The sequence below is a fragment of the Protopterus annectens genome, chromosome 3.part0 (genome assembly GCF_019279795.1).
Source record: "Protopterus annectens isolate FY-2018-M chromosome 3.part0, PAN1.0, whole genome shotgun sequence".
Lineage (NCBI taxonomy): Eukaryota > Metazoa > Chordata > Ceratodontiformes > Protopteridae > Protopterus > Protopterus annectens.
Genome location: NC_056731.1, coordinates 901,974,645 through 901,989,912, shown reverse-complemented (window position 1 = coordinate 901,989,912; position 15,268 = coordinate 901,974,645). Strand labels below are relative to the sequence as shown.

At 43.2% G+C, this 15,268-nt stretch overlaps 1 protein-coding gene across 1 annotated transcript in view; it reads right to left on the bottom strand.

Moving 5' to 3' along the window:
* Window positions 1-15,268, bottom strand: part of PRKDC (protein kinase, DNA-activated, catalytic subunit) — a 4,917,417-nt gene that overhangs the window by 1,590,087 nt on the left and 3,312,062 nt on the right. The gene's annotated exons all lie outside the window — the stretch shown is intronic.

The following is a 15,268-nucleotide window of genomic DNA, read 5'->3' as shown; positions in this document are numbered from 1 at the left end:
TTGAGAGATGACCTCTGGGTCAGCAGCAGGATTTTTGAAAAGAAATTTGCGAGTCAGGGACTCTAATACCGGTCAGGTTTCCTGGGAGCAGGAGGAAGGGTGTCAGGAGTCAAACTGGATTCCATAAAAACATCATCCACAACATCCAGGACAGTAGGAATGGCCAAAGGTCTGTGTTATGGTAAATCTAAGAATTCTCTGAGTCTCTTTTTTGACTGAGGATAATCTTGACATTCCCATAGGAAATGCTCCCTTAAAGTAGGAAGGGTTTCCCCAAATGAAAATTCCTCGGGTGGAGAGGCAGAAGGAATGGATTCCTCTGCATCAGAATCCTCATAAGCAGAGAGGGGTTGCATATCTTCATATTCAGATGCATCAGAGTCATCGGACTCCTGTTCAGATAAAACTAGTGGAATAAGTCTCTTTCTTTTGGAAAGGGTACCTGGCTTTCCCTAATAAGCATAATAAGGTCTTCCGCCATTTTAAGCATTTGAGATTGAGGCAACGAAGCAGGTGCCTGAGCTTGAGTCATTTTTTTGGGTGTAGTTCATACCCTGGGCCTTAGAAACTTGGTTGTTTTAGAAAGAACTGAAGACCCAAAAGAAGTCATTGGTCTGTGTCGAGTATCAGTAGTGCGAAGTACTTCCTCGGAAGCCGGTGCCTGCTCAGTGGCTCCAGACCCATCCAAGGTAGAGACATCCACAGGATCCTTAGTCGAAGAGTCTCACGGCATACCGGACTCAAAAAGGGTCAAGGTAGCAGCCTGCGAATCCACAGAAGCCGGCATCAGGGGCTGTGTGATAGGACCGGAGAACTGGCGACTAGCTTAGTGGAAGCGTCGTCGCCAGTTTTGGACTTGTGCAGTCTCTGTCTTTATCCTTACATTTTTTCAGATCGGTAGTCGGATGGCTAACAGAAGCCATGTCAGAATTAGAGGAATGAGAGCAAAAATATCTAGCTACAATAAGTGCCCAACGACATATAGCTCTGGCGTTGAACAAAGCAGAAAAGCGACAGCGGGGGGACGTCATGATCTGGGCCTAAACAGGTGATGTAGTAAGAATGGAAGACTCTGTGTGGTATTTGCTTTCCAGAGGAGAGAATTATTAACTTTTTCTGACATCAGTTAGAGCAAGAAAAAAGGATCCCAAACGAGGTACTTGGCTTTAGAAGACTTCAACTTCAATTCAGAAATGAAAACTCAGGTAGCGGCTGACCGGCACTTGTGCAAACTGCTTCTGCTTCAGGCTCCTCAGCAAGAAAGACTGATGTAATGGTGTCGGCTGCCTAATTTTATACCACTGACGACCTGACGTCAGTCCTGGAGCGATAGCAACTGACGCAGAAAAACTAAGCCTCTGGTATTCGGGCCGACTAATCCTGGCAGGATAACCCAAATATGATGACTGCAACAGTGAAACACAAAGAACATCAAGCATGTCCTTTAAACTTTTTTTTACAAACAAACTTTTAAGGGATCTCACAGACTATGAAAATGGGTGGGTCTTTGCATCTTCAACCAATCAGCAGCGTGGGAAAAGACCACTTAATTGGGGAGGTTTTAAAAAACCTCTTTCAGTTTCCTTCGCTTCCCCAGAAGAAATAGACTACAATGGCAGCTTAGAAAGTGACGAGCATGATTATCTGGCTTTGCCAGCAACTAAACAACCGGAGGAACATGAACAGCAGTTTTGGAGGGAAGGGGACAATGGCTTCTACACCATTGGAAATGGGTCTGGACAATTTACAACAAAGGCACCATGGCATTTCAACAATAAAAGAGGCAGGTGGCAATGACTTTAATATTAACTGTAATATGGTTGTAAATCTCCCTGGATGTATTTTATCAGGTGAACAATTTACTGTTTTGAATTTGGGACTGAAATATGGCCCTACTGTGCAAGCTAGGAAACATTCTAAGCCAGAAAGTTTTTCCCTTTGTTCATAAGTTGCACCTTAAGGTTTTTTATGCTAATTTACAATGTGCTGATGCTTCTATGGAAGAAAGTTTTTATTCTTGTTTTTCAGATTTGAATACGTCTATAGAACATGTGGAGAATAATGCTTATAGTTCTACTGACACTTCCGTTGTGCCTATGAAAAGCAGATTTATTTCCCCCATTATAATGAAAAAAGTATTCATTTTAGTTCAATGTTAAAATTTGCCATGAATGAAATGTGTGACAAGTTGTCATAGAATAAGAATAATATTTGTTATAATTTGACACTAAGAGAGTAGAAAAGCCCTAAAAGAATTGTAAGTAAGAACAGACAATTATAAAGCCATTGGATAAGGGAAATAAAATAGTAGCAATGCATTTTCATCAGTATTACAAAATGTGCTTGGAACATTGACACAATAAGAAGGTTTATGAAAATAGTGATAAGAAAAGTTATAAACAAGCTATAACTAAGTTCCAAGAGTTGTTCCAAAAAGGTGCGAGGCTAGGGTATTTTACAGATGAAGTGCGTACAAAATTTAATAGTGAAGGTTGCGTTCTAGCTACATTTTTTTGTTTGCCTAAACTGCACAAAGATATGAATAACCCACCAGGACATCCCATTATTTCAGCTTGCAAATATTTTTTTACATGGGGTTGGGCTTTTCTTACATAAAAAGAAGTTATGTACTCACCATAACATTCCATCTGAGTAGTTCTACTTAATTTGTTTTTAACCTGTGGGAATACGGATCCAGATCGGATCCAAGCCAGCAACTTCACCAGCATCGGCTCTGAGCTCCAAGCTCCTCCCCCTACTCATAATACACCACCACCTTCCTTCTATCAGATTGCGTTTGCTGCACCCTAACCCAAAAAACCCGACCCAATATACCTTAACGAACACAACCTTTGCAACCTCATGAAAAATAGACCAAAGCCACTAAAGCGTGCTCTGCTACATGCCAAGATGGTAAGGCCAGGGGGAAGGAGGGGGGACAGTTGAAGACAAATGAAGTAGAACTACTCCAATGGAACGTTATGGTGAGTACATAACTTCTTCATCTGAAGTAGTTTACTTCATTTGATCTTCAACCTGTGGGACAGTCCCCCCAGCTACTTATACACCTGGGTGGCCCTCATGGAAGAATATTCCAGAGCACCGTGGAGCCAAAGGATGCATTCCCTCTAGATATCAAATCCAATTTATAGCGAGAAATAAAGGTATGAGATGACTACCAAGTAGCCGCAGAACAAATGTCATCCAAGGATACCCTAGACCAAAAGGCCGCAGAAGTGGCCATGGAACTTGGAACTTGTGGAATGAGCTCGAACCTAACCCGGAGATGACAAGCCTTTGTCCTTGTGAAGGACGCAGAGAGAAATTCATCTAGGACTGGTCAACATGGAAATGGGTTTACCCAAAAAAGGTTTAGCGAAGGACACAAAAGAGTTTGGTTCTGTGTAAATAGAAACGTAGTGGTCTATGAACATTAACAAATGCAACTTGTGTTCACCCTTGTTTTTGAAATTTGGAAAGAAAACAGGTAAATTGATAGTCTGATTGATATTGATCTCAGAAGCCACTTTTGGAAGAAAGGAGGGATTGGTACAAAGAGAAATGCTGTCCTTATGGAAAACCATGTATGGAACATTGACAGACAACGCCTGAAGTTCTGAGACCCTCCTAGCCAAGGTGATGGCCACTAGGAAAGCCGTCTTCCAAGATAGAAATTTAAGATCTGCTGCTGCCACCAGTTCAAAGGGGGGGGGGGGCAACCAGAGCTTGCAATACCATAGTAAGGTCCCACGGGGGAGTAGGATCTTTGACCGGAGGATGCAAGAGAAATGTACTTTTGATAAAAGCTTTGCACAATCTGGAAGAAGCTAAAGAAGCCATGTTCTCACCAATGTGGAAATCAGAAATGGCAGCCAGTTGATCTTTCACTGTAGATGAGCTAGCCCCTTGTTGAAAAATGTTTGCCAAAAAAATCAAGGATAGCCAGAATTGGAGCCGTGAAAGGGCCTAAATCCCTTTGAGATGCCCAAATGGGAAAAAGCTTCCATTTGCTACGGTAAATCTTCCTGGTGGCCGATTTATGGGTTGTCACTAGAATAGTCTTGACCGAAGAAGACAAACTGGAAGTCCTAGCAACCAAGAGAACTGGAGCAGCCAAGCCATGAGCTTCAGACTGTCCAGGTTTGGATGAGAGACTAGATCCAAACGGGGATCCAAGGAGGAGCTAGAAGATGAGACCAGAGGAAGGGAAACCATACCTGGTGAGGCCAAAATGGGGCAATGAGGATCACACTCTGCTCCCCAGTCAACCCGCCTTCTGAAGGAACTTTGGGATAAGAGGTAAAGGGTAAGCATAAAGAAGACCGGGAGGCTAAGCATGGACTACAGCATCTCTGGGGAATTCTCCTGGAGGGGGACTCAGAGCAAAGAACTCGCTACACTTCACGTTGGAAGGAGATGCGAAGAGATCGCAGCAAGGCCAACCTCACACTAGAAAGATCTGCTCCGCTACTGAAGAATTCAGAGACCACTCATAAGGCATCAGAATAGTCCGGCTTAGTTTGCCCCTCAGTATGTTGGACCGTCCTGGAATATGTGTTTCTACCAGAAAACAACAGGTGGAGATCGCCCATTCCCAAACTCTCATGGTCTCATGACAGAGGGGGTAGGATCTGGTTCCTCCCTGTTTGTTGATGTACCAGACCACAGACATTGTCGGACTGAATTGCAATAGTTCCTAAAGGGAGAAAAGCACAAAGGGCCTGCAACACTAAAAGGACTGCCCTCATCTCTAGAACACTGATATGCAAACTGGTCTTGATCAGAGACCACATGCCTTGAACTGTCCTTCTCGAGCAATGCCCCCCCCCAGCTGGGAGGCGTCCGTGGTCACTGTGGCTTGGGCAGGAGCTGTGACAAAAGGTCATCCCGCTAGTATTTCCGAAGAATGCATCCACCAGAGGAGGGATGACCTGCAGACTTTGCTTATGTGTATCGGATGTGTCAATGGAAGATCCAACATAGACCATTCTACCACTAGAGTCCACTGTAGTACTCGCATATGGAAACGAGCACATGGGAGAAGTGTGATCGTTGCTGCCATTGAATCTAGAGCCCGTAAAACTGACTCCGCTGAAGGAAGATGGGATTGACAGATAAAGCAACATGCATCTGTAAGCTTCGAATTCTCTCCGAGGTCAAGAAGACTTTTCTCTGCAAAGTGTCTATCCATGCTCCTATGTATTCTATAACCTGGACAGGGTTTAGGAGAGATTTGGCTGTGTTGACTGTAATTCCCAGATGGTGTGCAAGACATAGGAAATAGTCTCTGCTCTGACAAAGTAGATGCTTGGTGGGAGCAGCAAGGAGCCAATCGTCCATATAAGGGTAGACCTGGATTCCCTGAAACCTCAGGTGAGTTGCTACCACTGGCATTACCTTGGTGAACACCCTGGGGGCTGTGGTGAGGACAAAGGGTAGGGCTCGAAACTGGTAATGATTGGCCCCTAGCCGGAAGCGGAGGAACCTCCTGGCTTCTGTGCATCTTTATGCGATAGTAAACATCCTGGAGGTATATCGAGCACATCCTGTCGTTCCCTTGCAGGTAAGGCAGAATGAGCTGTAATGGGACCATCCAGAACTTCTCTTTGGCAACTGACAGGTTCAGGGTTGACAGGTCCAGAATGGGACTCAAAGTCCCCTGTCTTTTTAAGCACCAAAAATAACCTGGAATAGATGCCCGATTCGGACTGATCTCGGGGGACGGGTTTGATGGATCTCTTCTTTAGCAGCTTGATTAGCTCTAGTGCCGCTGCTTCCTTTTGCATGGGCGGTACCATCTGGGAAGTGTCTGGGTGGAGTGGGAGGAACCACAAACGGGATTGAATAACCTCTGGATATTATCTGAAGCACCCAATGGTCTAAAGACACAAACTCCCATGCCATCAGGTGCAATGACAGGCAATCCCTGCCTGCCTCAAGAGCAGTCGGGCAACCCCTCAGGGCTGCTGCATGGGCCTGTCCGAGCAAGGTTCTCAAGACCCAAAATTCCTCGGACCCCCTCTGCCTCTGGGCCGGCGTCTGTCTGGTCCCCCTCTGCCTCTAGGGGAAGAAGAGCCCTGAGTGTCCCAGGAATACTGAGACTTCCAGAACCACATCTTCTTTTGCCCTCGCTGATTCCGAGAAAAGGAACTTTGAGGATTTGAGAAGTGGATCCCGATGGCAGAAAAGTATCTTCTCATCCTTCTCACTCTGGACCAAAGTGTCACAGACAGTCCTTTCAAATAGGGAAAGAGCAGTCATAAGGGGCATTCGCAAAAGATGCCTTAAAGAGTTTCATGAACTGACACAATCTGAGACAGGCATGATGCCTCATGGCAACGCCAGACCCAACCGCCCTAGCCTCTCCCTCTGTAGTGAGCAAGAGGCGGCGCATGGACGTATTAGAGACAGCTTTCAAGGAGCCATCCTCGTGGAGAACTTACACCTGTCCTCCTGCAACATAGACTATAGGGGCGACTCAGCTAGTTCCTTGACCAGGTCACGCTGTAGTCGTGTAACATGGGCCAGACAGTTCAGTACCCTTATAGTAAAGGTTGTTGACGCATACAACTGCTTCCCTAGGCGATCCATCATCCTGGACTCTCGGTCAGGGGGATGGACTGTGAAACTCTCCTGAGCTAGTTCCTTCATAGTATCTACTGGGGACCCTTTATTCCAAGCAGGTCTGTCTGCAAGGGGGGGGCTTAAAATTTTATCAGGGTGTACTGGAATTGGCTCCATGGTGTCCGGTTCCTTCCAAGTCCGCAAGGTGACCAAGTCCACTAAGGGATCCTCGGAGGGGGGGGGACACCCAGGAAGTAGACGGGCCCATGCCCAAGGCCACCAGGAACACAGACTCATCCGAGAAAGGTTTGGGGTGGACCAACCTCCCCGCTAGCGCAATAATTCAATGATGTTTCTAAAGGAGACATTCACGGGAGGTGATCTGGGGTAACCTTCCCCTTTCTCCAAATTGGTCTCCTCAGTGAGAGACTCTCGAGAGGAGTCCAAGTGCCTCCTCTTGCATGTATGCTTGCGAGGAACCTCTCCGGTGGGGCTCTCTGGAGAGGGCTCGCAAACCACCTGATGTTCCTCAGGGGAACCGGCTGGGGCTCCTCAAGCAAGGGCTGTCCCAGTGGTAAAATGACAGGAGTCACACCCAAAGCAGTGGGAGTCAGGGCAGAATCCAAAGAGATAGTCAGGGGTCTCGATCCATTGGAGAGAACCCTTTCCACCACTCAGAATGCAGAGGGTGAGCGAGCTTCCTGGGATGTCAATAAGGGAGCTTCTCTCCCCGGATCTGATGAGGGGATCAGAGCCAGGCCCGAAGAAGACGGAGCACCGAGGAGATAGCTGTGACCAGACGCGGTCGGCGCAAACAGGAAAAATTCCACCACTTGGATCTGAAGCCCAGGCTATGGGTCTGAGAGCTGCTCAGATCCAAGCTAGTCAGGTCCGACGCGCTCCAGGTAACTGCCGTTGTCGGGGTAACTGGTACCATCGGCGCTGGCCTCGTGACTCCGAAGCCTGTCGCATCCAGATACTCCAAAACCGGAGGTCAGATCAGAGAAGGAGAAATAGGTGTAAAGAAGGGAAGTGAGCTCCCCCCTCCAGAGGGAGAGGGGGCTGGCAAGACTCCCATAGTGATTTGTGTACGAATAAATCTCTGCATCATTTTATCTATGTCAGCTTCGGATAAACTGCGGGTGGACCGCGATGATGCTATGGACTCTGACCTGGCAGGCCAGTGTGCCGAAGCCCTAGAAGATGACCTAAGCTCTTCTGGTGAAAACCTGGGTGATTAGAGTCGGGTCATTGTATAGCCTGTTGGAGGAGGCCTGGCTGGAGACGAACGATCCGGGGACCTTTTCCTCCTACCTGCTTTGTGCTCTCTCTCTCTGCCCTTATGATGCTCTCCTTCCACAGGTCTAGAGGCAGGAGGGTGAGTCCCAGCCTGGGAGTGAGAGGTGGAGAGGGAGGGTGCTGAAGAGGCAGTCACAGCCGTGACAGAAGAGGGTAGTGGAGGCAGCCTCCTCTGTCGCAGAAAGCAGACCCTTCATTACCAGTTTTGCCCTACAATTTTTTAGGGCTCGCGGATTAAATCCCGCGCAAATGCTACAGCCCAAAGAAAGATGAGCTACACTTAGGCAAACAACACACAGAGTACGGCTGTCGACAATTTAGGGACACACTTTGTGCACTTCCTAAATACTTGTTTAGGCTGATCAGCCATCCTAAAAAAACAAAAAGAAAAAACAAACAAAAAAAAAAAAAAAAAACAGACAAGGCCTCACACCAACTCACCACACGCTCAAAATACACAGACACACACAGAGCTGAGGGGGAGAGGAAGAGAAGCTCTAATAACTAACTTTTGTAATGCGATGCACCAGTGAGGGAGAGGAAAAGGGTAAAAACTTACACTACTAACGCACACACACAAACCTATTGAATTTAAATTGAAGTTTCAAATAACTACAACACCCAGAGCTCAGAGACCATGATGCAAGCGACAGCCACAGCAAACGAGATCCGGGGGAAGGAAGGTGGAAGTGGTGTATGATGGGTAGAGGGAGGAGCTTGGAGCAGATGCTTGTGATGCTGCCGGCTCAGATCCGATCCAGATCCATATTTCCACATGTTGAAGATCAAATGAAGTAAACTACTTCAGATCATTTTTTTTAAAGTGTCTTGAAAATTCCACCCTATATTAAGGACAGTTTTGATTTTTTGGATAAGATTTCTCATGTTAAACGGAATAAAAACATGTACTGGATCACGTTGGATGTTAAAAGTTTATATACATCAATACAACATAAAGATGGACTTCATGCTATAATGTCTTTTTTGGGGGATAGCCCCTTAAATTATTTGGTTGATTTGTCTCATTTTTAAGTAATAATTTCTTTACATTTAATAAAGACATTTTCAGGTAAAAACAGGGAACATCCATGGGAGGCACCATTTGCCCCCATGTATGCAAACTTATTCATGGCTTATTTCGAGGTAGTATGTGTATAAATGTAATTTTGTGAAGAATTATGTAAATTATTTTCGTTTTATAGATGATTTAATCTTTATATGTGAAGGGGGTAAAATGAAATTTTGCAGTTTGTTGCTGATTTACAACAAAACACATTCAATTTGTCTTTTGATGTGCTACAATATGGAACCCAGGTTTCCTATTTATATTTGACACTAAGGGTTTGGATAATGGCAAAATTTGTACTGGGGTGCATAGGAATTTTTTAGATGGAACCAGTACCTGTATGCCACTAGTTGTCATTCTCACATGTTCTATCATCCTTGCCTTATAGTGATTTTTTAAGATTATCTAGAATATGTAATGTTGAGACAAATTTATTGGAAGAAATATATAATACTTCCATTATGTTTTGTAACAGAGGTTATAGTAGGAAAGCAATAGAAGAAGCTAAGCATAAACTTGTGCGTCAAAATCAAAAAATAATGTTAGTGATAGGTTGTGGGGCAGTGGGGGGGGGGTAGAGAGAATGGTGGAAACAAGAATGAACAAATGTACTTTGTTAGTACATATAACATTCAAAGTGAAAAAGTTTGTATCATAAGATATTATTGGAATTTTCTCCACAAAGACAGGGATTTGAGCAAAATTTTGAGTAAGCACTTTATGATGTGATACAAACGGGGAAGAAGTTTAAGGACATACTTTTTCATGGGAATTTTGTCTTACCAAAAAATAACTTGAGTACACAGAGCAACTAACAGTGGGTAAAACTGCCTTCCAGTTTATAGCCTGCTACAGACCACCCTCCCAAACCCAGGAACCCCACTCGGCCTTCCTGAGAACACTGGAAAATATGAAGGTCTCTCCAAACACCATTATATTGGGCGACTTCAACTACCCAAACATAGACTGGGAGCATTACTCTAGCTCCAACACCCTAGCTCAAAGGTTCCTAGAATTTATAAACTCAAATGCTATGGAACAACTTGTTACCACTCCCACAAGAGGGGAAAACATACTGGACCTGATCATCACCAACATGGGGACTCTATGCTCCAGACCAGAAGTGTATCCCTCACTGGTAAGATCAGACCATAAACTAATCTCACTGGATATTCACATCCCGACCCCACCCCCTGCCCAGAAACCACAGTGAAAAACTTCCCTAAAGCAAATTTCACACTCCTAAAAACCGAGGTGGAATCCTTCAAAGCCCCCGGGCCTGTGGAAAATACGTCCCAGACCGCAGAATCCTTTATAAACGCATTCTATGAACGCCTTCAGGAATGCATGGATCATGCAATCCCAAATAAAACCAATATCCAATCCTCCAGAGGCAGACGTCCTGTCTGGTTGACCCCAGCCATAAACAAACTATACGATAGGAGGAAGCTACTACATGATAGAGCAAAATCCCAAAAAGGGAAGGCATCTCTGATCAGTGTTAGCAAAAAACTACGGGCACTCATAAAATCGTCTAAGGCCAGCTTAGAGAGAAAAATTGCACAGGACACTAAGGATAATCACAAGGCTTTCTTTAGTTATGTTAGGAACCTGGGTGGGAATTTCCAGATATGCTCAGAATTAGTCCAAAATGACAAAAAATACACCGAACCCACAGACACTGCCAACATCCTAGCTGACAGGTTCATTGCAAACTTCTCCTCCCCCTCCCCACCAAAAGGGCAAATATCCATCCCAGCAGAGTGCTGTCCCCCCCTGACATCTCAGATGCTCAGGTAAGAGCCGCCCTCTCCAAAGCAAAAAATACAGCATCAATGGGACCAGATGGTGTCCCGGGCTGCGTCCTACATGAACTCCAAGAAGAGCTAAACCCAAACATAAAACTACTGTTCAATCTCAGCCTTACCGCAGGATATGTACCCAAAGAGTGGCGTACAGCAACAGTGGTCCCTCTCCACAAAGGTGGTGCCTCAACGGATCCTGGAAACTATCGCCCCATAAGCCTGACTAGCTTGGTCTGCAAAGCTATGGAAAGGATCATCATGGACCTCATAAAAAAGATATTGGGGACCTACAGACACTGGATCCTACCCAGTTAGGCTTTGTTAAGGGCAGATCCTGCCTCTTAAACCTGGTCGATTTCTTTGAAACAGTCACCAAGGCCATTGACGAGGGGAAGGTGGTCCACACAGCCTACCTGGACCTCGCAAAAGCCTTCGATACAATATCCCACTCGGGCATTATAGATAAGCTCACCAGTTTAAATATAAACCCCTATGTCATTAGATGGGTTGCAAACTGGCTCAAGGACAGAACTCACGTGGTTAGAATTGCTGGAGCCATGTCAGACTCCAAACCAGTTACAAATGGCGTCCCACAAGGCTCAGTCCTGGGACCTCTCCTGTTCGGTATATATTTCTCGGAGGTACAGGCCAACACGGAAGGACTGTGGCTGACCAAGTTCGCAGATGACTGCAAACTGGGCGCTATAATCGACTCTCCAGCCAACACAAGCATCCTACAAAAGGGCCTCATAGAAACAGACAACTGGTGCCAGAGCCATGGCCTCAAGCTAAACGCCAAAAAGTGTATAGTCATCCCCTTTGGCAAAAACAAAGTGCCCACAAATTACCACATAGGTGGTAATCCATTAAGTACAGAAGAAGTAATTAGGGACCTGGGGACCCAAGTTGATAGCAATCTCTCATTTGACAACCACGTGGCCAAAGTGGTTAGAAGAACATTTTATATAGCCCACCTAATCATGAAGGGATTCACATCTAGATCAGGGGAGGTCATCGTGCCTCTTTACTCATCCCTCATCAGGCCCATAATTGAGTACAATGCCCCTTTTGGGATGTACCTTATCAGACACCTGCAGCAACTGGAAAGACCCCAAAAGTACCTCACCAAGAGGATCAAAGGGCTCAAACAGATGCCATATGCTGCCCGGTTAAAGAAACTCCAGCTCTACTCAGTGGCATACCACCTGCTCAGAGGTGATCTGTGCCTGATATATAAAGCCATGTCCAACCCGGAATTAATGGACATGCTGCACCTCAGAAAATCCAAATCCCATAGAGCTATGCGCTCGGGAGACTTGAACCTCAGCACTGAAATAAATAGGACATGCTGAAGGGACAGATTCATAACCCAGAGGCTCCCTTCACTCTGGAATAAAATCCCAGTCCAGGTTAGGCAGAATCCCTCACTGACTCTCTTCAAGAGGAATCTCGATGAGTGGATGGGGGATTGTAGGTTTACACCGAGTATCACTTCTGTGTCACTGTTAGACAAGAGGCACAGTATACTAACCTCGAAAAAGGGCATAGCAAAATTGATTTAAAATGGGTGGCAAAAGCCAAACACACTCTGGCTAGGCTTATAAATGCCCTAGGGCAGATAGCCTAGTATGAACCTATGAATGTCTGTCCAATATCTATGGGCACTTATAAATGCAATAGTTCTGTTTGCAAACATATATATTCTTTTAAGTATATTAATAAAATCAAATATGTACCAAAGGGACGTTTTTCATGTAACAGTACGGGGGTTATTTATGCCTTAAGATCCCCGTGTGGTTTCTTTTATATTGGTGAAACACAAAGAAGTTTTAAAGTGAGGTTAATGGAACACATTAGGAAGATAAAAAATCAAAAGGAAGACGAGATTTTAGCATGTCACTTTACAGATGTACATGGTAGTGATTTTTCTATGCTCCAAGGTTGTATTTTAGAGCAAATATTTGTTGAAAATGATGATGAAATTCTTTTGAAAGAAAAACTGCTATACGAACAATGTTTTTATTCTTAAATATGACGCTTTGGTCCCAATGGGACTAAATGGAGAGGTTAAATGGAAGTATTTTATTTAATAGTTTGATTGTATTATTGATTGAGTTTGTGTTTTTTGTATAAAAGGTAGCACATTTTTAGCTGGATTTTGTAACACCTGGAAGGTCTTATACCAAGGCGCTAGAGAATAAAATACTTTTGGGTCTGAACCAGTAGTCTTGATTTTCTCATCATTGTTAGTTGCTTGATTTACAAGAAAAAGTCTCAGAAAAATTGGACTTTTGTTGACTTTGTTAAACTTGAGGGGGTACTGAAAGGCATATACCTCATTTCATGTCATTAATGTTTGGAAGGGCACTAAAAGGGAAAGCGGAAAAATTGGAAGGGCACTAAAAGGGAAAGCGGAAAAAGAGTAAATGTGAGTAAAAAAATGTATTTTCTTAATAGTACTTTTATAAAACATTTCATGATATAAATTGCATGTTATATACCAATGCATTTTCATCAGTGATTGTTGTAGGTGATAAAGATACTAAAGTAAACAAGCACTTTTTACCTTTTTTTTTTTTTAAGTTTGAATTAATGTAGGCATTACAATGTAAAATTGAAAGAAAGGCTGGGCAAAAGCATATTAAGTTAATTTGTTGTGATGGGGGATGGGGTGTAACAGTGCACTGATTCTAATATATGTAGAGCTCTCTCCCTCTCTCGCTTTTGCACAGGTGAATATCTGGATTAATGCCCTTGGCTTAATCTAACAACAGGTTTCTTGTGTAAGCATGTGTGCTATAAAATACGAGAACAATGAATGTAATGAAAAGTTTTCCTTCGGCAAATAAATGTTCAGTGTGTTGAGAAGTCCACAGCTGGGGATAGCTGTACATTCTGTTTTAAATGTTTCCAAGGAGACAAGCTAACTACAGCTCCAGGCAATAACTCTGGAGAGCTCTGGGAATTGTTTGCCGAGAGAAACAAAATTAAACTGCACAAGGGGAAAGCATAAATAAAATAAAGTTTGAAATTACTGAAAGTGAATAAGAGATGGCAGTTTTCCTGCTACATAAATACCTCAATGCATTTGCAACAACATTGTAAAATTTTGCTTTATTTAAAGACAGCCAGTGCACATTTTCTTAAGGCTAAAAATTTATGCTTTCTGATAGCATACAAGTTGTTTTTCATAGCTGAGAATGGAATGAAAATAAGACAGAAATTAGTTTAAGTAAGATCACGAGCTGCAACATGTGCTTTAGCATGAATAACTAATTTTAGGATATGTAAAGTCTGTGGGTCCCGCTGTTGATTTGGGACAATTGTTTCTATCAGGAAGATTAAACTTTGTTATTTGAAGATGTACATAGTTCTGTGTATTTGTTCTAAGTTAATAGATTATGGGGGTGTTCTGTGTGTGTGTGTGATTTTCATTAAAACAAAGTCTTGGAAAAATTGGCACAGATAAGAAAAACTATATAAAGGATCAAATTGCCAAACACTGTTGGGTGCATATAACACAAAAGATGGAAAAAGACATTTCAAAAAGCTGACATATATAATAGGTGGATAAAACAACTTATCAAAATGGCTACGTTATCCATATTATTTTGGAATGTGAATGGTCTCACGGGTATAAACAAAAAGGTAAGAGTACTGAATTACATTAAGAAATGCAGAACACAAACGTCAATGCTGACATGTATTTATATTCCAGCTAAAATTACTATTATGGATCTTAAGAAATTTTTGGAAGAAATAATCAGCTTTCAGCAGGGAACATTACTTGCAGATGGGGGCTACAACTTGATTTGCAACAGTAAGGATTTATCTGGGGGATGAAGAAGGGAAAATGTAACAAACAAAGGTAGATTTCTGACTAAATTTATGAAAAGATTTGGTACATAAGACACAAATTCAATAGTAAAAACTCAGAGAATTTACATATTATTCCCCACGGTAGAATAACTGAGCTAGACTAGACAGAAATTATATTTCACACAAATGTGTGCATTTAATTGAAAGTTTTGACACACATCCAATAACTATTTTAGATATGCTCCAATGGCAACCAAAATAAAAACGCAGGGTAATGTAGTAAGAGATTACAGACTTGCCCACCTACCTGTTAAAGACAGAGAAATTAAAGTAATGGGTAGTAGAGAGTTATTCGGGAAGAGAAATTTCTTCATAACGTATAGCTAGTGAGTGGGATAAAATGAAAGCAGAGTTTAAAAAATGTTAAGAAAAAATATATTGTTAGAAAGTAATAAGAATTATTTAGAGGAGCTGACAAAGGCCGAAGTATTACAGAATAAGGGGAATCTCACTCAACAAGAAGCGGCTCAAATGCAGAGTGCTAAAAAGAAAATAAATGAGTATCTGGATAATATGCATATGTTTAGAAAGATTGCTGTTTTTTGGTAAACGCAGAGCACAAAAACTTTTAGCATGACTGCTTAGGCTACAGAAAGTAGAACGGGTTATTACCAAACTTAGGGTGTCTATTACAAGAAAAATAACCAGAGATCCG